This window comes from Schistocerca cancellata, chromosome 4 (assembly GCF_023864275.1).
Source record: "Schistocerca cancellata isolate TAMUIC-IGC-003103 chromosome 4, iqSchCanc2.1, whole genome shotgun sequence".
Taxonomy (NCBI): domain Eukaryota; kingdom Metazoa; phylum Arthropoda; class Insecta; order Orthoptera; family Acrididae; genus Schistocerca; species Schistocerca cancellata.
This window is the reverse complement of record NC_064629.1, coordinates 232,213,138-232,239,430: the sequence shown is the minus strand read 5'-3', so window position 1 is coordinate 232,239,430 and position 26,293 is coordinate 232,213,138. Positions and strand designations below refer to the sequence as shown.

At 44.0% G+C, this 26,293-nt stretch overlaps 1 protein-coding gene and 1 pseudogene across 1 annotated transcript in view; both read left to right on the top strand.

Moving 5' to 3' along the window:
• The window catches only part of LOC126184035 (protein tipE), a 549,851-nt gene that overhangs the window by 336,675 nt on the left and 186,883 nt on the right, over positions 1-26,293 (top strand). The window lies entirely within an intron of this gene.
• LOC126185452 (5S ribosomal RNA) lies at positions 20,686-20,803 on the top strand (annotated as a pseudogene).

The following is a 26,293-nucleotide window of genomic DNA, read 5'->3' as shown; positions in this document are numbered from 1 at the left end:
GACCGTGCGACTACCGCGCGCGGTTGCCCCAACTTCTGGCAGTATGTCATTAAGGAGTCTCGTATTGAGGTCAAGTAAGGGAACTTATGATAAACCGTGATAGCGGGTACATCCTTAATAAGGTATGGGACCCTGCTATTAGAATGGTTATGAAGCGAAAAGAGATTCCAGACATAGAACTGACTTCGGCGGCAGGTGGAAGAGTAGCAGTTGTGCACCAGGACGCGCACCTGCGGGGCGAAAACGGAATAGTTTATCCACCGCAAGAAAAGGCAGACGCCATATCACTCACGGTCGCACGTCGATTCCAAGAAAACTTCACCGATGAAGCGAGAAACAAATCGAGAGGAATGACTGCAAAGTGAAGCGACATCTAGCACGAAAGTGCAGCAGTGACCGGACACCTAGTTCGCAGAAGTCGGCGAGCGAAATCTAGGTGCTCTTACGAGGCGATTCGGCAATACTAAAGTCCCAGATCCCGACCGTATCAAATCGTCTTACCTAAAGAACCATCCCCAAACCTCCATCTCTCACCTCACCACCATCCTTAACAACTGCCGAAAACTAAACTATTCTCCTACAGCCTGGAATGTTGAAAAAGTTATTTCCATCCCCAAACCAAATAAAAATACCTGTTTTCACAAAGAAACAGACCCGTCTCCCTTCTTAACCACTTTTCCAAATTCCTAGAGACTCTAATACTAATCCCACTGAAACAGTTCCTTATCACCAACAATATGCTTACTCCTGAAGAATACTATTTTCATGCTGGACACAGCGCAATACAGCGAGCAATTCGCCAGGTAGATCACATATGCTCGGAGAAACAGTAGTGAAACAGTACCGGTGCCATCTTCCTAGATAAAAAGAAAGAGTTCGACCATGTCTGGCGTGTCGGCCTATTGTACAAGATGTCCCTAGTACACTGTCCACTTCAGATACTGACCGATGACCACGCTGTCTGGTCTCCTTCGCCAAACAACCAACCAACCAACTTCAGATACTAAAAATTGTCAAGTCTATCCTGACAAGCAGAAATTCCTACTCGTCTTGAGACAGAGCGGACAGTCACATCAGGAATATAGAAACAGTTGTGCCCCAAGGATCTGTGCCAGATTATCTCCTATACCTATTAGATACAAATGATGTATCAGGAGAGCGGGGGAACAAATAATCCTTCACGCAGACGACTCTGCGCTGTACCACAGAGGCAGAAATCTCAACCCACATGAATCACGTCATCGAATGGCACAAGTTACGGAAAACAAAAATCAACGCAGAAAAGTATCAAGCCACCATATTTACTACCAAAGCTAAGTCCTATTGCTAAATATTCAAGTTAACAACCAAGATATTCCCTGCAGAGGCTCGATTACCCACCTCGTCATAAAGATCGGTAAACGGCTAATATTCACCCAGAATGTAAGGGAAGCTTGTAACAAATGCTGTGCAAGAATTTTTCAGCTGTACCCACTACTGAAAGGCAGGGGGCTCTCAACAGCAGCTAAGATTAGAACCTGGAAAGCCGTCTTACTGCTAGCCATACTCTGTGGTTCAGAAATATGGGGCATGGCGGCAGACATGAATTTAACCAGAATAGAAAGGGTGCAAAATAAAGAACTTCCCATGATAACTGATGCACGAAGGCTCTGCAGCAATGAGGAAATTAAAGTCATGCTAGTTCACACAACCACCTATCATCTCATTAAACAGAAGTCCACTGCACTATACGAATCATGACACAAACCCTCATTTCACTTCATCAACTCACTTGGTGGAGAGGAACACCCCATCACCAAGCCCCGTCACCACCATCCGTCGTCAGTTCAGACCTTAAACAGCGTAAGTTAAGGCTTACAGATTTCATTACCGTCACATAAATCACAACCACCACCACCACCACCATCAAACATCATGGAATGAAAAGCTCACCCAGACAATACCAAAAATAAGCAGAAGACAGAGCGCCACAGAGCGCTGATTCTCCTATGACAAATTGGTAGAAATCCAGACAGTTTTACCGACATCTGTCAGTTCATCAGCGCACCTGACTTTGGCGACGTGGTCGTTTGCAGAAATATTGTTCCCGTTGGCCAATGACATCGTCAGTTCACCCGTGAACTACACTCCTGGAAATGGAAAAAAGAACACATTGACACCGGTGTGTCAGACCCACCATACTTGCTCCGGACACTGCGAGAGGGCTGTACAAGCAATGATCACACGCACGGCACAGCGGACACACCAGGAACCGCGGTGTTGGCCGTCGAATGGCGCTAGCTGCGCAGCATTTGTGCAGCGCCGCCGTCAGTGTCAGCCAGTTTGCCGTGGCATACGGAGCTCCATCGCAGCCTTTAACACTGGTAGCATGCCGCGACAGCGTGGACGTGAACCGTATGTGCAGTTGACGGACTTTGAGCGAGGGCGTACAGTGGGCATGCGGGAGGCCGGGTGGACGTACCGCCGAATTGCTCAACACGTGGGGCGTGAGGTCTCCACAGTACATCGATGTTGTCGCCAGTGGTCGGCGGAAGGTGCACGTGCCCGTCGACCTGGGACCGGACCGCAGCGACGCACGGATGCACGCCAAGACCGTAGGATCTTACGCAGTGCCGTAGGGGACCGCACCGCCACTTCCCAGCAAATTAGGGACACTGTTGCTCCTGGGGTATCGGCGAGGACCATTCGCAACCGTCTCCATGAAGCTGGGCTACGGTCCCGCACACCGTTAGGCCGTCTTCCGCTCACGCCCCAACATCGTGCAGCCCGCCTCCAGTGGTGTCGCGACAGGCGTGAATGGAGGGTCGAATGGAGACGTGTCGTCTTCAGCGATGAGAGTCGCTTCTGCCTTGGTGCCAGTGATGGTCGTATGCGTGTTTGGCGCCGTGCAGGTGAGCGCCACAATCAGGACTGCATACGACCGAGGCACACAGGGCCAACACCCGGCATCATGGTGTGGGGAGCGATCTCCTACACTGGCCGTACACCACTGGTGATCGTCGAGGGGACACTGAATAGTGCACGGTACATCCAAACCGTCATCGAACCCATCGTTCTACCATTCCTGGACCGGCAAGGGAACTTGCTGTTCCAACAGGACAATGCACGTCCGCATGTATCCCGTGCCACCCAACGTGCTCTAGAAGGTGTAAGTCAACTACCGTGGCCAGCAAGATCTCCGGATCTGTCCCCCATTGAGCATGTTTGGGACTGGATGAAGCGTCGTCTCACGCGGTCTGCACGTCCAGCACGAACGCTGGTCCAACTGAGGCGCCAGGTGGAAATGGCATGGCAAGCCGTTCCACAGGACTACATCCAGCATCTCTACGATCGTCTCCATGGGAGAATAGCAGCCTGCATTGCTGCGAAAGGTGGATGTACACTGTACTAGTGCCGACATTGTGCATGCTCTGTTGCCTGTGTCTATGTGCCTGTGGTTCTGTCAGTGTGATCATGTGATGTATCTGACCCCAGGAATGTGTCAATAAAGTTTCCCCTTCCTGGGACAATGAATTCACGGTGTTCTTATTTCAATTTCCAGGAGTGTATTTCGACGTGAAGTACGTGTGGAGAAGCTGAAAAATAACATCACATACCACAACAGGGAGGAGATGTATCACAGCATGAAAAGACTTGTCAAGCTGCGCACCGGAGAAGTCGTTTGCTGTGTACATTTGCATTACTTGTGAGATGCCGTGAAGAACGCGTAGTACCGAACTTCGGCAAAGTAACGTATCACATCGACTCAGCGGCAGTCAGAAGAATCAAGATACGTGCTAGTCTAGCCCTGGTACGGGAGAGAGTCAGCTTTACTCGATGGTGGCTGGACTCGAGTAACAAAGAACTTTTCAGATTACATCTACAGCTGCCTAACCAGTTCATTTCCTGGACGTAGGACTGGTTTCATAGTGTCACATGGGCTACAACTGACTCCACCAAAAGAAGACCACCGGACATCAAACAACGAAATTCGAGCGTATATCAGAGAAGAAACCTTATGATTCTCCCTGCAAGACTATTATCAGTGTCACGGCCAGGCAACTGGTTAGGAGGCGGTGTCAGTTTTTAAGATAGGACTCCTAAATCCGTACCTGTCGTGGACATTACTAGCTCAGTGGAACAGGTAGCTGCATGACTTCCCCTTGAAGCAGCTGAAGAAGTACATCGTGAAACCTCTAGTGCTCTCATGCAAACAAAACTTATGAAACCGAACAGCAGGGAGAGGACAGCCTTAAGAGAAAAAGAAAAAATCGTGATATTGTGGTTTCATCAACCGATAAGGGCAACGCAGTTATGAACCTATATCACCAGGATTACATTGAGAAAATACGGGACCTGTTAGAAGACAATGCAAACCGGAATATCGACACTGAGCCATCGAAGAGGGTGGAGAAGAAAGCCATGGCATTTCTTGAGGAATCCGGCTTTCCACACGATGTTGTTAAGAAGCTAAGATAAAGAGCACCATTTCCACCAAGTCTTTATCGACTGCCGAAGGTTCACAAGGATGGGGATCCTTTACGCCCCCAAGGTTCGTTTACGCCCCACCATCAGCAAAAATTGATGCTACAACATAGTCACTCGCTAAGTACCTGAAGGATTTTCTTAGCCCTTATGTCAGGAAGCACTCACGTCTCATTCGCAACTCTATGGATTTTGTGGGACGCCTTCACAACTTTAAGCTTAAAGAGACAAACATCCTTGTAAGTTTCGACGTTGTCTCTCTTTTTACCAGAGTGCCTTTACAAGTGTCCATAGAACGTTTTGGCCAGAAATTTGATGTTGAGGTGACCAACCATTTTAGGCACGTCTTGACGCGACATATTTTCGTTTCGACGGTGGCTACTACGAGCAGACAGACGGAATAGCCGTGGGGAACTTACTTTCACCAGTTGCCCCCCCAACATGTATATGGAATATTTCCAGGAACAAGTCCTGGAATCAGCCCAATGAAAACCTACCTGTTTCTTCCTTTATGTAGATGACGCATTTGGCATATGTCTACAGGAAAGAGACAAGCCGAATGATTTTCATATACACCTCTGATCCATGCAGCAGGACGTCGGTGTTACCATGGAAGTTACGTAGGGCTGGCACCCTCTCTGACAACAAGAGTATCAACGAAGAACTTGAACATCTTAGAGCGGTTTTCCGGAAGAATGGCTGCAAGAATTGGCAAATTCGGCGGGCTCTAAGTCTTATACCTTCTGTACATCAGGCTGAACCAGAAGAGGATTCTCAGCAGGACACAGCCATTGCATTTATTCCTTTCTGTGGCGCCTTGTACTAGAAGATAGGACAAAGTCTCCGGAACACTAAGTGAAGACGGTCTTCTGCCCACCATCCAAAAAACGGGCGCTGCTTGGTTCCGTGAAAGACGACCTCGGAAATCCGGGGTCTATCAGATACCGTGTCATTGTGGTATGACACGCGTAAGTCAGACGGTGAGTCCTGTCGAAGATCACTGCCGAGGACACGAATGTCACACCAAACTGCAGCAGCCTAACAAGTTAGGAGTCACAAAACATTCCCTGACGGGATTGCATGGAATTGATTATGACCACACCAAGGTTCTTGTACAGACGTCCAACATCTGGGACGGCGTCTTCAAATAACCCTGTACTGCCTTAGTAAAGCATGGGATCCCACTATTAGAATGGCCAGGAAGAGAAAATAGATGCCAGACAATGAATGGCTTCGGGTGGAGGAACAGCAGAGGTACGTCAGCACGTCCACCTAGCCGCGAACCTAGGATGGAACACTGTGTCGGTGTAAGGAGTTGGGTTAGGGATGATGGGCACGGATCGCCGATGGAGCAGCCCATCAGACATGGAGGGGAGGAGATAAATAGCGCGGCGCCGGTCATCCTTCAGTCAGTTTATCATCGCACCTGATGATGGTAATGTGGTCGTTTGGCGATATATTGTGCCCGTTGGACACTGACATCCGGCAGTTCACCCGTAAGTCATTTCGACAATTCTATTTCAGTCAGTGAAATTCCTGGCCGAAGAAGTGTCTGGAGACGCCCCAGACAGCAGTATGATACCAACCTGACTGTCGCCCGTCATACAGACCGACAACAATGAGTCATAGTACGGATTGACATTTCTTTCAAAGCAGAACCCCTTGGTTACCATCCGTGGCAGCCTTAGAGCACAGCAGTACTTTAACGATATTCTACTCCCCATTTTGTTGCTCTTCGTGGCAAGCGATCCCGGGCTTTCATTCCAACAAAACAATGCTCAGCCACATACGGCGAGTGTTTGTACTACTTCTCTCCGTGCTTGTCAAACTCTACTTTGACCAGCGAGATCGTCGGATCTCTTCCTAATCGAGAACGTTTGAAGAATTATGGGAAGGGCCCTCCAACGGGCTCTGGATTTTGACGATCTAACGAGCCAGTTGGACAGAATTTGGCACGATATACCTCAGGAAGATATCCAACGATTATATCAATCAGTGCCAAGACGAATAACTGCTTGCTTAGGACCAGAGGTGGATCAACGTCTTACTGACTTGCATAGTTTGTGAAACTCTTTCTCTTGAGTAAATCATCCATTTTTTCTGAAATTTTAATTATTTGTTTGTCTATACCTGTACGTGATATCTACAAATATTCGTCCCATTCGGATAAATGGTAAGTGGCGCAACGCCTTTTTTTTACTTCGAGTGTACTTCTAGTATGTCGGCGGTATAGTAGTTCCGTCTGGTAGAATGTATTATGTGACAGGAAACTGTTATAGAGTTTCTTCTGATAGGAATCAATTTTTCAGACAAATTTAAGAACTCTAAGTTACCTATCCTTCACTACTCCCGGTTCGCGTTATAGACTTCACCAGCAGTTGTTACGTAACAAGTGCAGAAACGCCTGTTGCGTAAGACATCGATATGCAGTCCCCTTGCGAATAACGTAAGAAGAAAACAGTTTTAAGCAAGTACTCTCAGTCCCTGTAGCTGCAGAATACAACGATTAGGAAGTTACCTTCTTTCTTAAATTAATATCATCAACGGTTGTATTTTTATTCAACATAAGCTGCACCACAAGACAAGCAGACAACACGAAAATATTCTGAAAGAACAATAAACACAAACTCTTAGTAGCGGACTGTATTTACTTTTCCTGTCAATTGGTTTACGTCTCATAAACCCACAGGAGATAACACTGCCGTAATGTACACACTTATCAAATGCAGATTCTTGTATCAGCAATGTCTAACTACACTGTTGCTCAGTACGCCGGTCTGCTATAATTCCTCCTGATCACCGTTTTAAAGCTTTTCGTTGTATATACAAATAATTTCCTATAGTTTCCTGTTATACAAGAATCTTGTCTTACTTCGGCTGTTGAAAACCTCATAGGATGCACTATGTCTTACACACAGTTACAGTCTTTGGTTAACTGTTTTCGGTATTTTGACACAATTCTGGGACTCTAATCCTATGTATGGAAGGAACATCTCTTTTTACTGCCAATAAAAGAAAATGTACACGCTCTACATAGGTTTAAACTTCAGTTTTTGTTTCTTTGTCACAGTATAAGGCATGGATGAAGGCAATAGGTTTCACGTGGACCATCTCGGTTTGAATATTGTCTTTAGACGTTTGAACGGACTAGAAATTATGAACCACATGGTTTAGGAAGTTTATAGGGTTTTCATAGTTCTCGCTATGTGTTTCGTGTCTTTAATTGAACTAATCACAATACTCAATAAGTCATATGTTTAGGAAAAAAATTCAAAATGGTAACGGAAATCTTTGCCAAAACTAGATTACGGGTTGACTCTACTGCTAAACCATCTAACTGCTTAGACAGAGTCTGTTGCAGTTACAAATAAATATCTGCGAAGCGGGTGTGAGTGACTGCGGTGATGCACATTGAGGTGTAACATACCTTGAAACCTATGATATCACTTCTCTCACTTCTAAATTCTACGAAATGCACAACGGTCTTAGTTCTCTTGATGAACTCTTACCTTCATAACCACCATCGCTGTAATAGCAGCTTGGCAGCTTATACCCGTCTCTTTGATAATACCTTCATAAATTTTGAGTCTGTTTGAACCACAACGTCTAAAATATAACTGCCGTGTGTGTACTGTCACATTTTTTGTCGGAATCAGTTGTTTAGTAATGCATTCGGCAAGACGCATTTCCTCACTACGAAGATTTTCCAGGAGACATCAGTCCAGTTAAAGTTACAACACAGCTAGCTCTTTATTCCCATGATGTAATGAGTGCTATCGACAAGGGATCTCAGATCGATTCCAAATTCCTAGACTTCTAGAAGGCTTTTGATACCGTTCCTCACCAGCGACTATTAATCAAATTGTTTGCATATGGATTATCGTCTCAGTTGTGTGACTGGATTCGTGATTTCCTCTCAGACAGGCCACAGTTCATAGTGATAGACGGTAAATCATCGAGTAGAACAGAAGTGATATCTGACGTTCCGCAAGGTAGTGTCATAGGCCCTCTGCTGTTTCTGATTTACATAAATGATCTAGGTGATAATCTGAACAGCCCCCTTAGATTGTTTGCAGATGACGCTGTAATTTACCGTCTAGTAAAATTATCAGACGATCAATTCCAACTACGACATGATCTAGGGAGAATTTCTGTATGGTGCGAAAAGTGGCAATTGGCACTAAACAAGCAAATTACGAGGTCATCTACATGGGTACTAAAAGAAATCCAATAAATTTTGGGTATACGATAAATCGCACAAATCTAAGGGCTGTCAGTTCGACTAAATACCTACGAATTACAATTACGCGCAACTTCAATTGGAAAGACAACATAGATAATATTGTGGGGAAAAACGAAACAAAGACTGCGCTTTGTTGGCAGAACACTTAGAAGATGCGACAAACCCACTAAAGAGACAGCCTACATTACACTTGTCAGTCCTGTGCTGGAATATTGCTGCGCGGTATGGATTGACGGAGGACATCGAAAAAGTGCAAAGAAGGGCAGCTCGTGCCGTGTTATCGCGCAATAGGGGTGAGAGTGTCACTGATATTATACTCGAGTTGGGGTGGGAATCACTGAAACAAAGGCGGTTTTCTTCGCAGCGAGATATATTTACGAAATTTCAATCACCAATTTTGTCTTCCGAATGCGAAAATATTTCGTTGACACCCTCTTACGTACGGAGAAATGATCATCATAATAAAATGTGAGAAATCAGAGCTCGAACGGAAAGATTTAGGTGTTCCTTTTTCCTACGCGCCATTCGAGAGTGGTATGGGAGAGAAGTAGCATGATAATGGTTCGGTGGACCCTCTGCCAGGCACTTAAGTCTGAACTGCAGAGTAACCATGTAGATGTAGATGTAGACTACTACTAGCATCACCAATACCCAGTGCTTGGGCTATTACTGTGTTGCAAAAGTGAAATGATCACATGGCGTCACTGGCAGGAGATCCCGTAGAGAGTCATTCTGCTGCCTAGTAAAAATATTTGTATTTTACGTCACGTCAGCGACTTAGGTGTTTTTGAGATGAAGACGAGAGGAAATAATTAGGACAACAAAAACAGCTAGTCGCTGAGAAAAAGAAAAATCTTCAACCCGGCCGGAAATCGAACCCGCGACCGCGCGATCTAAAGGCAGTCATGCTGTGTACTGGAACACGAGCTGCGGACTGTGTAGTAGAATTAAAGTATCATTAAATGACTCTCTGGCTGACGCGTCAGAATATATACATGTTATAAATACTTCATATTCTTAGGACTATGTTCTGTCTTTCCAATATATGTTTCATCTGTTGGAATTTTCTTCATTGTCTAAGTAGTTTCAACAAAGTTATTAGCTCTATGTTTTATTTGAAGGGAACTGCTCTCACACAGAGAACTTTCAGTGACTTTACTGCAAGTGTTTCGGCCCTTAACAACTAGTACTTTTATACATCACAGTCCATATTTGATATGTGATCGATTTTAATAAATATTTTCTTACATGACGGGTTTTCGTCTGTGTGTTCCTCCATGAGTTCATCTGTTTCTTTGTCATTGTAACTCGCTTTCCGTCGTGATTGCTACATACATTACTTCTGTCACAACTCTGTAAGGCATTCGGAAACTGCTTCTGTTAATCTGCAAAATGGTTCAAATGGCTCTTGGGACTTAACAGCTATGGTCATCAGTCCCCTAGAACTTAGAACTACTTAAACCTAACTAACCTAAGGACATCACACAACACCCAGTCATCACGAGGCAGAGAAAATCCCTGATCCCGCCGGGAATCGAACCCGGGAACCTGGGCGTGTGTTAAAATGCACCCCAACAAAGTTTACCCATCTTGATTACGTGTCAACAGTTCTTCTTTCCACTTCCGTTATCCCTTTTAGGCACACTTCCATAGCTACTGCATTTTTAATTGACTACTACCCCTCAGTTATCTTCGGCTAGCTCAACGGCAAAAGTTTAACATGTGCGCCTTTCTTCGTTCCATTAGGTCTTCTTATGTCATTCCCTGTACCATCTCCAGAATTTATTTTAGAATCAGTGCCTAGATGTTAAATTAATGTCAGTTTTATTTTAACAGCTTGTTTAGATGCCGTTATTTACCCATTTACCCAACTGTTAATATTTACATGTCTACGAAAACTGAAGATACACTGATGTGCTAAACTTAACGACGAAAACAATTTTCGCATGATTTGTCGCTTGCAAGTAACATATCTTGAAGAAACATGGACCATACATAGAAAGAAATGCTGCAGAATGTGATCGTCCTGGCACTGGTCCTGCCACCTAATTTCGATGAAGGTGTGGCATGCGTGGTGCTGTCAGGACGTATATGATACATTTGTTTCTACATATTTCTTCTTTTAACCTAGTTCCACTTTGTTCATATTTATTTTCTACCTTCTATTATTTCTTTTCAGGATGATGACCACATCATCTGTCCTTCTTAACCTCTCTTTGCTGCTTATCAATTAGCTGCTCAACATCCTCCAGTTTCTTTTCTTCCAAGTTCCCATAGGTTGTCCAGTCTAATCACTACGAGTTTAGTTGTAATTCTGATAGTATTTCCGATATGTTCAGCTTTTTCTCTAATTTTCATTGTAATAGTTGGGAAGATATCCCTTCCAGTGATATTGGTCTGTATTATTCTATTGAACTGGAAGTACACCTGCGAGCCATAACATCTGCAGTTTGCATTGAACGTTAACGATTCTACTTCTTGTAGATGAATATGCCTGCGTACTTGTTCCTTTCTTCGTTCAAAGCTTATGTATAGCCATTCATTATCACTAAGATGTATCCACAGACTTTTCTCTAAGTTAATTATCTCCCACCCGCAATTCTTTGGAAAAAACCTGCTTTCCAGCAACTGGACTTCACACTCATGCTGTTCAGACATGTATAACAGTATAAAAGTTTATTTACATATCTTTGCTACCTTAACAGTTTCTTTGCATTCTAATTGATCTACTGATAGTTGAACATGCAACTTACTATAATTGTCTAATAATGAACACTCCTATCTTAGGTGTGTGTAAATAAATCTCCCTGTATCATTTGGGAGTGGCAGTATTCTCTATAAATTGAACTCTTTACTTTCTACTAATCAAATGCTAATGACACGTTCCAATACGTTACCCGTCACGAAGTTATCAAAGTCCATTATAATCTACCACTGGAATCAGCACAGACACTCGTGCTCGGACTATGGCAACTTGTTCCTTTGACAGTCTCAGCAAACTCTCCGATCGTGCTTCCGTTTCGTCGATGTGATTTTCGTTTGGAATAGTATGTTATCTATAAGGCTACGAAACTAAAAACTTCCCTCTTGGGTCTGGAACTATGTTTGGTTAATTGCTGAACTAAGCCGTTAGTTTGTCCCAATGAGGCTATATTACTATCAGCCTAATTGTTTGGAAGGTTACATGGTGCTCTACTGATATTTAATTTCATTAATCTTCCTCTGCACTATTGGATGGTCTTGTTTATGACTCGCCATTCTATAGAACTTCTCGTCAAACTTTCTTAGGTACACATATATCACAACTCTGCATGCAGTATTTGTAGTCCCTACCTTGCCGCCGGCCGGACTGGCCGAGCGGTTCTAGGCGCTACATTCTGGAACCGCGTGACCGCTACGGTCGCAGGTTCGAATCCTGCCTCGGGTATGGATGTGTGTGATGTCCTTAGGTTAGTTAGGTTTAAGTAGTTCTAAGTTCTAGGGAACTGATGACCTCAGCAGTTGTCCCATAGTGCTCAGAGCCATTTGAACAATTTGAACCTACCTTGCCTTGAAAGTGGCAGTAAATCTCAGATGCGTCTTCTGTATTTTGGATCTCCACTGCTTCTCCACATGATTTTGTGCACAGCCATCCACTTAGCAGAAACAGTCCCCATGAGATCAGTTTCACTTGGACCATGGCTGCTGTATAACTTTTCCTCATGCTACTCTTTCCTCTCGACTTGTCTTGCCGTTAATAATAAGGCTTCAACCGATTTGCACGTACTCTCTTGTGCTTATTTCTGGGTGCTTTAATTGCCACATTGGGCAGGTCTACTGTAATCACTCCACGTGGTCGTCGGAACTGTTCATCTAGTTTGTTAGAACGACTTCTCGTAACCGCCTCATGACGTAGAAGAACCTTGTCTTCTTTTCCAAATATTCTTGAATTCTCCATGTTGTCATAGTGCTCTTACTGATGTTCTTCGCTTCTCTATCTCTTCTCGTGAATTCTACTGCTGCTGATATACATAATCATCTTAATTATATCTCACAGTTCTTTTCTCTTTCGCTTCAAACAAAGAGAGAGAATCCGATAGCATCCTTTAGAATATTATTGGTGAACATCTTGAGCAGGTCATATCCTATAAATATTTAGAGGCAGTAATAGTAAGGAGCGGTCCGCAATGGAATCACGTCAACTCAGTACTGGGGAAAATCAACGGTGAATTTAAAACTTTTGGACGGTTTCTGCAGAAGAGCGATGCACCTATAAACGAAATCGCGTACAACACGTTAGTGCAACCAGTTAGAGAGTATTGTTCCAGTGTTTGGAGTCCTTATCAAGTAGATATGACAGTAGACATTGAACGAAATCAGAAACGTACTGATGACTTCTAAACAGGGCGGTAAAGTCATAGTGAAAGTTTAACAGAGCTGCTTGGAGAACTTAAATGGAAAACCTTGGACAAAAATGTCATAGTTCTTCTGAAGCGCTGTAGAGTAAATTTAAAGTGCGTTTTACAGGTGCTCTCTCCCACAGGTGCCATGCGCACCTGATGATTTATCTTGATCGCCGTTCTGTAGCTGATGTGATGCTTCACACTAGCGAATACTAGTACTACATCTCCATCTCGACATCTCAACAAGAAACTGAGATAACTCAGAATCCTCCCTTTCCTCTGCCTAAGATTGTCTAGCTTCTTGACATTTGGTACGTCCCCTCTCCATAGAGTCTCTTGGTGTAGTTCCGCAGACTTTCCTGGCGATCTGTTGACATCTTCTGTGTCAAGTATTCTGCCGGCTATCAGCCTCATTCTCGCTCGATATTTCGACGACGTGAAACTGCTCGTCGAGTGGAATATGTCCAGCGTTGATACCTGCGCTGTTGCCCCTACATAGTCAGTTCCAGGCGTTGCGTCTGGGGTCCGTTCTTACTAGCAGCGTCCTTAGAAGTTTCCTCTTCGGGCCGGAGCGCCTGTGTGTGGGCTAGCGTTCCGTTTTCGGTCCGATTCAGTTCCAGGTATTCCCTTTGCGATCCATGTCCACTAGAAGCGAACCTGGTACTGTATCTGAGGCTCTATCCCGATGATCACAGACTCAGTTCTTTCAGTGGATTTTTGCTGCTGCCCGTTCTTCTACGTTTTAACCAACTCCAGTGCATGATTCCAGGCTCTATTTCGTTGTTTATAGAATAAAAATCTACTTCAGATGCCAGTAATTTTTTAAATTTATTCCACGCCTGGTTTCGAAGCTTAAAGATTCATCTTCAGGTGCCACCAAATAATTATGATAATACGAGGGCTGTCCACAAAGTACATTACGTTTTCGTTTGTGTCCGTTAGGGGCGGGGCTAGCGCGGCCACTTGGTGTCATGGCATTCCGCCGCTCAGACGACATTCTGCCGTGCTAGTGAGAGGTTCGTGCTGTACTCCGTTGAGTTACTGTGACAGTTTGAAATGTCAGCGTTAATTGAAAATGCCGCGAAGTGTGAAGTGCGTGCTGTTATAAGGTTTCTGACTGCAAGAAACTGTACACCGATAGAAATCTATCGGCAGCTTTGTGAAGTGTATGGGGACAACATAATCACTGAAGGTGGAGTGCGTCAATGGGTCATAAAATTTTAAAATGGCCGAACTAACGTTCACGACGAAGAGCGAAGTGGAAGACCCAGCATAGTGACTGCCGAACTTGTCGAAAAAGTCGATGCCGCGGTCCGTGAAAACGGTAATTTCACAATAACGGAACTCTCTATGAGTTTTCCACAAAGTTCACGAAGTTTGTTGCACGAAGTCATTACCGAAAAACTTGGTTACCACAAGTTTTGTGCAAGATGGATACCAAAAATCTTGACAGAGATTCACAAAAATCAGCGAATGGCTGCAGCGTTAACGTTTTTGGGCGCTTACGAGAAAGATGGCGACTCATTACTCGATCGCATCGTTACTGGTGACGAAACATGGGTTAAGCATGTGAACTACGAGACAAAATTGCAGTCAATGCAGTGGGGGCACACAAATTCTCCCCAAAAACCCAAGAAATGCATGCAGACAATGTCGGCAAGGAAGGTGATGGCGACTGTCTTTTGGGACAGAAAAGGTGTGATTTTTGTGGATTTCCTGGAAAGAGGCACTACAATAAACTCTCAAAGGTATTGTCAAACTCTGCACAACCTCAGAAGAGCAATACAAAACAAGCACAGGGGAAAGTTGGGCTCAAAGATCTTGCTGATTCACGACAACGCCCGGGCCCACACAGCAAATGCCACTCGATAAGATCTCGAATGTTTTAAGTGGGAGTACAGTCCCGACCTGGCACCGAATGACTTCCACTTATTCCCAGCAATGAAGAAGTGGTTGGCTACGCAGCGTTTTGATGACGACGCACAGCTTCAAGAAGAGGTAACCACGTGGTTGAAGGAGCAGGCGGCCGTATTTTACGACGAAGGAATTTCCAAGCTCGTCCATCGCTACGATAAGTGCCTTAATTTAAATGGCAACTATGTAGAAAAGTAGTATTTAAGTGTGGCTTTCATCTGTATATAATAAAAAAAATTTTCAATACTTTATTTATTTTTAATTCCAAAACGTAATGTACTTTGTGGATAGCCCTCGTATGAATGTGTGGCTGTCAGGCCATTCAGTCATGGGGTATCACACGCACATCAAACAAACGCATGAGAGAATAGGACCAGCAGCGATACTGTCAATCTGGGCAGCACGGCAAGGAAATAACAAGTTCAGATGGCCCAGAAGTAAACTAACCGCGGCGACGGAAGCAACTGACGTTGTTACTGAGTTGGTACCCAGTGTCACGATTCAGCAAGTAATTCGTCATCTTCATCTCTATACACGCCATTAAACATTATTTCCATATCAGAGGATCTGTGCCATGACCTTCGTTTCATCAAATTTCATGAAATTATTGAGTTCCAGAAGTAGTTGCTCAAATGTGTGTGAAATCTTATGAGACTTAACTGCTACGGTCATTAGTCCCAAAGCTTACACACTACTTAACCTAAATTATCCTAAGTACAAACACACACACTCATGCCCGAGGGAGGACTCGAACCTCCGCCGGGACCAGTCGTACAGTCTATGACTGCAGCGCCCCAGACCGCTCGGCTAATCCCCCGCGGCCCAGACATAGTCTTCAATGGCTGATTCAATTGCCTGTCTTAGTCGAATATGCGTCTGATGTTCTTTCCCTCTGACGTCCACTGTCCTAGTTGTTAGACCAATGTACGGCATGTCGCACGGGATAGGCATATCCCAAATTCATTATTTTCCTAGTGCCAGGTCATCTTCCAGATTTTCCAGTACCTCTCTCATTTTGGTAGGCACATGGAACACACGCTTGATGTTCTGCTTCCAGAGAATCCTGCAGGGCAAGTATGCCACAATCTTTGCCTCATCATGCACTTATCGTACATCGTGTGAAGGAGTGGCTGGTTGAAGGACCTCTTGAGTCTGTTTGGTCTTCTATGCAATCTTGCATAACAATGATTGCAGGTGTTCTATTTCTACAGTGAAGCTATGTAGGTCCGACGAAATGTCATCTCTGGACCGACGTCTTCAGAACTCAGTTCTTCTGCACTGAGTGGTGACAGCTGCTGGCTTGCAGGTATAAATCAGTGAATTTAGGTTTTCAATACATTCTGTGGCTAAAAGGAGCCGTGTGCTCTACTCTTGATAAGTACTTCCAGAAATGGCAACAGGCCATCCTTTTCCAGTTTCTTGGTGAACTTTATATCAGGCTGATTTGAGTTCAAGTGTTCTAGAGACTCATTGAGCCTATCCCTACCGTAAAGCCGGATCACAAAGGTGTAATTCACACACCTGAAGAAGTGTGTGGGTTTCCATCTAGCTGTCTCTGGCGCCTCCTCTTCAAGTCTCTCTACGAACATATGGGTAACCATTGGAGACAGAAGGTCACCCATGGATACACCTTCTTGCTGCTCGTAATATTGTACCACATACAGAAAATAGGTTGAGGTCAGTATATGTCTGAACAATTCCAGAAAAACATCGTCAAATTTGTCGGCAATCATTTCTAACGAGTCATTCAGTGGCAATCTAGTGAACAGAGATATCATTTAAAAACTGACCATTACATCATATCTGTGGTACGTAGTTGCGTGAGATATTGTAAGTAGTCCTCTGAGTCGTGGATGTGGTGAATATACTTTCTCACATTTGCGAACAGCAGACTCTTCAGGTACTAAGTTGTTGAATACATTGATGAGCCAAAGGTGCCGATAACTGGGAGCAGTGTCATACCCCGATTCTGTGCTTTTTGGAGCCCATGTGGTCTATGTGGAACTGGCACAGTCATTTGTAATTGTTTAATGACCTTGTTAGGCATATCGATTTCCTTCAGGAGACCCTGGCCGTCTTGTCCACTGTGTCCATAGGGTCATATTTCAAAAGTTTATATGCAGTGTCCTCCAGATGTTGATGTACTTTCTTATCATAATCATAAAGCTGCAAAACAACTGTAGAGTTTCCCCTGTCTGCTGGAAACACCATGATGCTGTTGTCATCCCAGAGCTCCTTGAGTGCAAACCTGTCATCACTTGAGATTCTTGGTTTTGGAGGCTTTGGCGAACTTCTGCCACACTTCGTGGAAATGTGTTGGCTACTTGTTCCACTGCATTGATAAACACTGCAAGGGGCACGTTCTTAGTAGACGTTGCACAATTGAGATTCCTACAAAGTACCTTGAACGTTGAGTCATCAAACTGCTTAAAACCGTACGAGTGTTCTCCATCTGCTGCGTTTTCTTACTCATGTAGGCGATTTTCGCAGCCTGGCATGCTGGGGCATTGTTCTTAGTGCACTCTGCTAGAGACTAAGAGACACTCTCTACCCTGTCCCAATCTTCAGCTGCTAAGGAGGCTGCCATGTGCAGGTGAAGGTGTAAAGGCTCTCTGAATACCGCGTCTAGCCTGTGACGCATATCTCTTTCACAAGTGCCACAGTCGACCGACGTTTAATCTTGTTCGCTACTCTGGAGTTGATGTGATGCTCAATCTTCGCGAAAACCCGTAATGTGTCTCCATCTCGACATCTCTACACGAAATTGAGATAACTTAACTCCTTCCGTTTCCTCTGTCGAACTTGTCCAGGTTTTGCGGTACACTTCTCACCGCACAGCCTCTTGATGTAGTTCTTCAGACTTTCTCAGTATTATGTTGACATCTTAAGGCGTCGGGTATTCTGCCACATATCAGCGGCGTTCTTGCGCGATATTTCGACACTGTGACTCGTTATCTTCATCAAGTGCTACCTGAGACTGCTAGCCAAGTGGAACGTGTCGAGTATTTGTACCTATGCTCTTCCTCCCCCCCTCCCCAAAAAAAAAAAAGATCGTCACTTCCAGGCGTTTCGTCTGCGGTCCTTTCCCGCTAGCAGCGCCTTTAGCTTTCCCCCTTCAGTCCATAGTATATATGTGGGCTAGACATCAAGTATGCTCAAACTACGCAAAACAAGATCCAGAGACCTGATGTCAACGTGTGTGTGTGCTTGTGTTGAGTTTTTGTCTGTGGGCTAGCGTTATGTTTTCGGTACGCTGCGGTTCCAGATGTTCTCCCTGCAGTTCCCTTCAGATAGAAACGTTTTTAGGTGTTCTCTCTTCGGTCTGGTGAGCCAGGGCCAAGCGCTGGTGTTTTCTCTTCAGTCACATAGAAAGGATGTGTTTCGTTTTGTTATCTCCTTGAGACCTAAATAAAAGAAAACACTTTTTGTTGTGTATTTGTGGTTGAAACTTTTCAGAACAATGTTTTGTTTACATATGCTGATAAAAATGTCATTCATGTCATTGACCCATTGTGCATTCCATAATAATTACGTGCTCGTTAACATAGTATCAGTTTATGTTGTTACTTTCTTCCCTCCATATGCTTAGAATGTCCTACGCTATTAATTGCTATGAGAGCTGGGAGGCGTATCTTGGTATGGCAATGAAATAGTCTTCCTTTTACCTAAAATGGGCTTACTTTTAGAATTAGTCCCACTTTTGGTCAACATCATTTGTCCAGCGTATTTTATTATGCATTCTGTATATTTCATTCGGAAACTACAATTTAGAAAGTCTATACAGAATCAGTCATGGGTGGCATCACCACTTTTTCGCCTAAGGAACAAAGTTTCCTTAGATGTCGAAATGATTGCTTGTCAGGCGAAATGAGTACTTCAACAATTACTGGTTTATATACCTCGGTCTTACCATTGGCAAAGACGTTTCTGTAGATCTTGTTTTCAGTTGGAAATGCAAATATCTTCTCACGGAAGGTTTAATCTGGGTGGCCCAGAAAACTTTTGCAATTTTGACCTATTTGTGGGTCTCCTTTTTCAAGGGATTCAGTAAGATGCATTCTTCTTGCGTTCTAATAAGCACTGGCAATAAGCGGTACAGAAGATGAAATCGAGTTCAAATTTTCTGATACAAGACCACCGACTTCCAACAGCTGCTCTAGATGCTGTTTTATTTCTGATGTGAAGTGGCAGAACTACGTCTCATATCAGAGTAACAAAGAAATACACAAAAACACTTCGATTCTACTTGAAATAATCCGAACCTTGCAGAGAAAATCGTTTTCACATTCCATTTTCTACTGAGTTCAGTTAATGTATGAAAATTGCGGCCAGCGTAATTTGCACCCAAACAAAATTGTGTGAAATTTGCGTCCAGCCACCCTGGAAACTACCTGCTCAGCAAGTCAAGGTCTACCTACAACCTGAGAGTGTCCAAGAAACACTCCCTAATAGCCTTGGTCTAGCTGCACTCCCAAAGTTCTCGTCCATTCCGGTGGATGACTGCTTACACAATGACCCGCATTACAACTCCAACTTCCACAGTGTTCAGTTCGTACCCCTTGTGTGCTTGTCTGTTTATAGACTTGATGTGGAATTGGCAATGCCCAATCATGGTAAGTCACGTGGCCATTATAGAGGTTACCCGTGTATCATAAAGGGAACCGAGGCATACAGAATGTGATTTGGAGATGTTCAAAACAGAAATCGGCTTATTGCAGACGAGGGCTTAAGACTAAATATTACAAGGTACTTAACTCAAACGATCATCAGTGCGGAGCTCCGGATGACGCTCGCTTTGAAGTACATAAGATTATGAACCACGCGAAAGAGAGGGACGATAAATTACAACTTTCGATTGTAAAAAATTTGGCATTACAATTTATGTTAGATCATTTCTAGTCCTCACCAACAGTTATTATCCATCAAATCACAACCTGAGAGCCGTCGGCATTTACGGCGGACAAGTTGCGGAATTTCGACAGGGAGATTATTCCAGCTTTCTTCAATATTTCTCGACGCACATATCTTTGGCCACAAAACTCTCTCAAAATCACTTGATAATGAATATTCTTCTTTCTGATATGCCAATGGCGTCATACTCTCGACGACTTTCATCGGGGATCGTGCAATGATATATTATGCGTTTTATCTTGCGTCTGCAGTTTTGGAATGTGTTTCGCATGGATCTTCTAGTTAACACCTTCAGAGACTGAATTCAGCTGTGCAATTTCTGATTTTTTTTTTATTTAGTGGAAGGGAACAATCTTCATAAATCTTTGTTTAAAACTGTCCAACACAATCAAATTTATTATGAACGATATTCCAGTTAATCGATTTAGAAGAAGCAAGGACGACACGACTAATTTAAAACGTCATTTACATGAAACTATTCATCAGATCAAGATGGTAATTATGTTAGTTTGTAGGATTTACCAGCACGACTAAAAGAATATTTCACTAATATCACCACAATCTCAGTGTCTGGTTCTACATCTACATCTTCATCTACATCTACATCTACATGGTTACTGTGCAGTTCACACTTAAAATGCCTGGCAGAGGGTTCATCGAACTATTTTCATACTACTTCTCTACCATTCCACTCTCGAATGGAGCGTGGGAAAAAAGAACACCTAAATCTTTCTGTTTGAGCTCTCATTTCTCTTATTTTGTTATGATGATGGCAACGGCCTTGCCGCAGTGGATACACCGGTTCCCGTCAGATCACCGAAGTTAAGCGCTGTTGGGCGTGGCCTTTACTTGGATGGGTGACCATCCGGGCCGCCATGTGCTGTTGCCATTTTTAGTGGTGCACTCAGCCTCGTGAAGCCAACTGAGGAGCTACTCGACCGAATAGTAGCGGCTCCGGTCAAAGAAAACCACCATAATGACTGGGAGAGTGGTGTGCTTACCACACGCCCCTCCTATCAGCATCCTCAGCTGAGGACGACACGGCGGTCGGATGGTCCCCTACGTAAATGGGTGTTAACAAAATATTTTCTCATTCGGAAGAGAAAGTTGGTGATTGAAACTTCGTAAATAGATCTCGCCGCAAAGAAAACCGCCTTTGTTTCAGTGACTGCCACGCCAACTTGCGTATCATATCAGTGACACTTTCACCCCTATTATGCGATAACACGAAACGAGCTGCCCTTCTTTGCACTTTTTCGATTTCCTCCGTCAATCCTACCAGGTAAGGATCCTATACAGCGCAGCAATATTCCAGCAGAGGACAGACAAGTGTAATGTAGGCTGTCTCTTTAGTGGGTTTGTCGTATCGTCTAAGTGTTCTGCCAACAAAGCGCGGTCTTTTTTTCGCTTTCTTCACAATATTATCTATGTGGTCTTTTCAATTTAAGTTGCTCGTAATTGTAATTCCTAGGTACTTAGTCGAATTGACAGCCCTTATATTTGTGCGATTTATCGTATACGCAAAATTTATTGGATGTCTTTTAGTACCCATGTGGATGACCGCGTAATTTACTTGTTTAGTGCCAATTGCCACTTTTCGAACCATACAGAAATTCTCTCTAGATCATTTTGAAATTGGAAGTGATCGTCTGATAAGTTTACTAGACGGTAAATTACAGCGTCATCTGCAAACAATCTAAGGGGGCTGCTCAGATTATCACCTAGATCATTTACGTAAATCAGGAACAGCAGAGGGTCTATGACATTACCTTGCGGAACACCAGATATCACTTCTGTTCTACTCGATGATTTACCGTCTATCACTACGAACTGTGACCTCTCTGAGAGGAAATCACGAATCCAGTCTCACAATTGAGTCGATACTCCATATTCACGCTATTTGATTAATACTCGCTGGTGAGGAACAGGTATCAAAAGCCTTCTGGAAATCTAGGAATATGGAATAGATCTGAGATCCCTTGTCGATAGCACTCATTACTTCATGGGAATAAAGACGTAGCTGCGTTGCACAGGAACGATATTTTCTGAATCCGCGTTGGTTATGTATCAATAAGTCATTTTCTTCAAGGTGATTCATAATGTTCGAGTACAGTATAAGCTCAAAATCCTACTGCAAATTGAGGTCAGTGATATGGGTCTGTAATTCAGTGGGTTACTCCTATCTCCTTTCTTGCCCGCATCTCGTGGTCGTGCGGTAGCGTTCTCGCTTCCCACGCCCGGGTTCCCGGGTTCGATTCCCGGCGGGGTCAGGGATTTTCTCTGCCTCGTGATGGCTGGGTGTTGGTGCTGTCCTTAGGTTAGTTAGGTTTAAGTAGTTCTAAGTTCTAGGGGACTGATGACCATAGATGTTAAGTCCCATAGTGCTCAGAGACATTTGAACATTTTTTATCTCCTTTCTTGAAAATTTGTGTGACCTGTGCTACTTTCCAGTCATTAGGAACAGACCTTTCGTCAAGTGGTTAAGATGAAATTCCTTGCTCTCGTATCTTCGACTTTATATGCGAAGAAAGGAAGACTAGGTTCTAACGTTCTGTTAGCGACGAGATTATTAGATACGGGTCGACTGTAAGCAGTTTTAATTTTGTTTCCTTCATACTTACATAGGAACAGTTCTTAATACGGTACCTCGGTCTTTAACGCTTCAGTCACTGTTATTAAACACTCGGGCTTGTAGAATATGTTTTCTTATTATCGCGGCTACGTGAGGTAGGTGTTTGTTCATATTCGAGTCTCTCAGTTTCAAAATTGCTGTAAAAGGATAAATATCAACGAGTTTTTGACAGGAAAACAACAATGTGATCATACAATGCCTATCAGTTGTGAAGCGATCACAGAATGTATTGATCCTTGGGATGGTTGAGTTCAGCGGCGTCACGAAAGCTTACGACAGCCCCAGGGCTGCAGACGGCTTCAAACTTTTGGCAGCTACGACCAAGTTCTAACTTCGCAGCGCATCCTCTAAAACGGCGTGAGGAAGTTCGCTGAGGTCCTAGTCGGGCCTGTGATGATGCGGTCTCCACTACGTGCATCCAGATGACAAATGAGTACTTGCTGTATTAAAACGCAGACGCAAGGTACTCTTTTTTGTTCATGGAAAATATAGAGAATTATAATAAGGGCGCAGCAATAATCTTTTGTTTAAAAATGACATAATGCCGCTTTACTCTCTTAGTAAAATTATTTACTTACATAGGCAGTTTCGGTCGACTGACCATATCACATTCATAAAAGTATTCACAGCTTCATGGTAGGCGAAATTGAAAATCGTTTTCCTCAAATGATAAAACCATGAGTTAGACACTGTTATTATATCGCAATACCGTGTCGGGTATTTATTCACAACCGATACAAAAAAGTTACATGTTAGCACCTGTTACTGTCCTTCAAAGTACTCACCAGCGTTGTATAGAACCTGTTGCCAGCGATGTGGAAGGCGTAGTATACCGTCAGCAGAGATTGTTCTGTTGATGGTGTGAATGGAGCGGTCTACTGCCTGTCGAATCTCTGAGATAGTTCTGAAGCAAATGCCACGAAGTGGTTCCTTCATCTTCGGAATCAAATCAAACTCACAAGGACTTAAGTCCGGGGAGTAGGGTGGATGGTACAGTACCTCCTAGCCCCATCGACCGAACAGAGCAGCCACAGCTTGCGCTATATGCGCCCGCGCATTGTCGTGCAAAATGATGGGTAGGTTGTGCAGAAAGTGTCGCCGCTTCTTTCGCAAAGCTGCTCGCAGGTGATGTTCCAAATAGGTCCCGAGTTCGAGTCTCGGTCCGGCACACAGTTTTAATCTGACAGGAAGTTTCATATCAGCGCACACTCTGCTGCAGAGTGAAAATCTCATTCTGGAAACATCCCCCAGGCTGTGGCTAAGCCATGTCGCCGCAATATCCTTTCTTTCAGCAGTGCTAGTTCTGCAAGGTTCGCAGGAGAGCTTCTGTAAAGTTTCGAAGGTAGGAGACGAGGTACTGGCAGAAGTAAAGCTGTGGGGACGGGGCGTGAGTCATGCTTGGGTAGCTCAGTTGGTAGAGCACTTGCCCGCGAAAGGCAAAGGTCCCGAGATCGAGTCTCGGTCCGGCACACAGTTTTAATCTGCCAGGAAGTTTCATATCAGCGCACTCTCCGCTGCAGACTGAAAATCTCATTCTAGAAACATCCCCCAGGCTGTGGCTAAGTCATGTCTCCGCAATATCCTTTCTTTCAGGAGTGCTAGTTCTGCAAGGTTCGCAGGAGAGCTTCTGTAAAGTTTGGAAGGTAGGAGACGCGGTACTGGCAGAAGTAAAGCTGTGGGGGCGGGGCGTGAGTCGTGCTTGGGTAGCTCAGTCGGTAGAGCACTTGCCCGCGAAAGGCAAAGGTCCCGAGTTGGAGTCTTGGTCCGGCACACAGTTTTAATTTGCCAGGAAGTTTCATATCAGCGCACACTCCACTGCAGAGTGAAAATCTCATTCTGGAGTAATACTGAGCATTGACGGTCTGCCGTGGAGGAACGTAATGCATTAGGATAACACCACCACAGTAGCACACGAGAATCACCGTAACTTTAGACCGCTCCATTCGAACCATCAACAGAACAGGCTCTGCTAACTGTATACTACGCCTTCCACATCGCTGGCAACGGGTTCTACACAACTCTGGTGACTACTTTGGAGGACAGTAACAGGTGAAAACACGTAACTCTTTTCTATCGGTTGTGAATAAATAGTTGCCACTATTTAAGTTCCAGTTCTCGTAAATTACAACGTTTATCTATATAAACCATACTAAGTAATGTACTCATTCATGTTATACCTGTAATCAACGTTAAGACTAACGATTCAACGAGTGTTCAAAATTGTTAATGGACAGGCAGAAAGTAAGGAAAAACCCTGGCACGAAAGTAGTGAAAAATATAGACGTTGCTTATATTCCACATGTTAGCTCCAGAGATAAGAATAAGTTAATTCAGATGAATAGGAAAAAAAAGTCCCGTGATGTTCGAATACAGCAAAAGTAACGTACTCCTTGACATACAACTGATTTCAAAACAGTCTTGATTGCTATTTATCCTTTTAATTTCCTTAATAAAAGAATAAAGCTTGTTCCTTAATTCAAGTATTCTCCATGAAGTTGCGGTACCAGACAGCCTAATGGCGTGGAAGATATTTTACTCCTTGACATGGTCACGTCGATGAAATATCTAGGAGTAGCGCTGCAAAGCAATATGAAATGGAAAAGGCAATGGTAGTAGGGAAGGTGAATGGTCTGCTTTGATTTGTTGGGGGAATTTTAGGAAGTTTTAGCTTATCTGTAAAGGAGACCGCGTATAGAACACTAGTGCGACCCATTCTTGAGTAGTGCTCGGATGTTTGGGATCCACACTGGATCGGATTAAAGGAAAAGATCGAAACTATTCAGAGGCGTCCTGTTAGATTTATTACTGGTAGTGTCGATGAACACGCTAGTATTACAAAGATACTTTGTGAACCCAAATGTGAATCTCTGGTGGGAAGACAACGTTCTCATCGCGGAACATTATAGCGAATATTTAGAGAACTGACATCTGAAGCTGACTGCAGAATATTCTACTGCCACCAACACATGTTTCGCCTAAGGACCACGAGGATAAGATAAGAGAAATTATAGAACGTACGGATACATATAGACAGTAGTTTTTGCCTCGCTATATTTGCTAATGGAACAGTAAAATAAACTAGTAGTGGTGGTAAAAGGTACCATACGCCACAAACCATACGGTGGCTTGCGAAATGTACATGCAGACGTAGATGTAGAAAATGCGATTGCCTCCGGAGTCAAAAGGTCCAGCGTTATTAGCAGTTTACGCGCTAACTGCTTCCGACCGTATCGTGTGTCACTTCCCCATTAGATTAAATTGGGTCAAATGGCTCTGAGCACTATGGGACTTAACATCTGTGGTCATCAGTCCCCTAGAACTTAGAACTACTTAAACCTAACTAACCTAAGGACATCACACACAACCATGCCCGAGGCAGGATTCGAACCTGCGACCGTGGCTGTCACGCGGCTCCAGACTGAAGCGCCTAGAACCGCACGGCCACACCGGCCGGCCCCCATTAGATTAACTGGGTACATTACGTAAGACGTACGGAAGCCTGTCACACAGTTCTGATGCGACATCAGGATAATAGATCCTTCAGCCAAAGAATTCTCTTTACCGACGAAGCTATCTTCACAAATCACGGGAAGCCGAAAGTAAGAAATATGCATTATTGGGCCGCTGAGAATACCCACTGCCTGAAGCAGGTTGCATTTCAGAGGTATTGGAGTATACGCGATTTGTGCGGGATTATTGGTCCTTAACGGGTAAAAGATACGCACGTAGCCGTGGTAGTATCTGTGA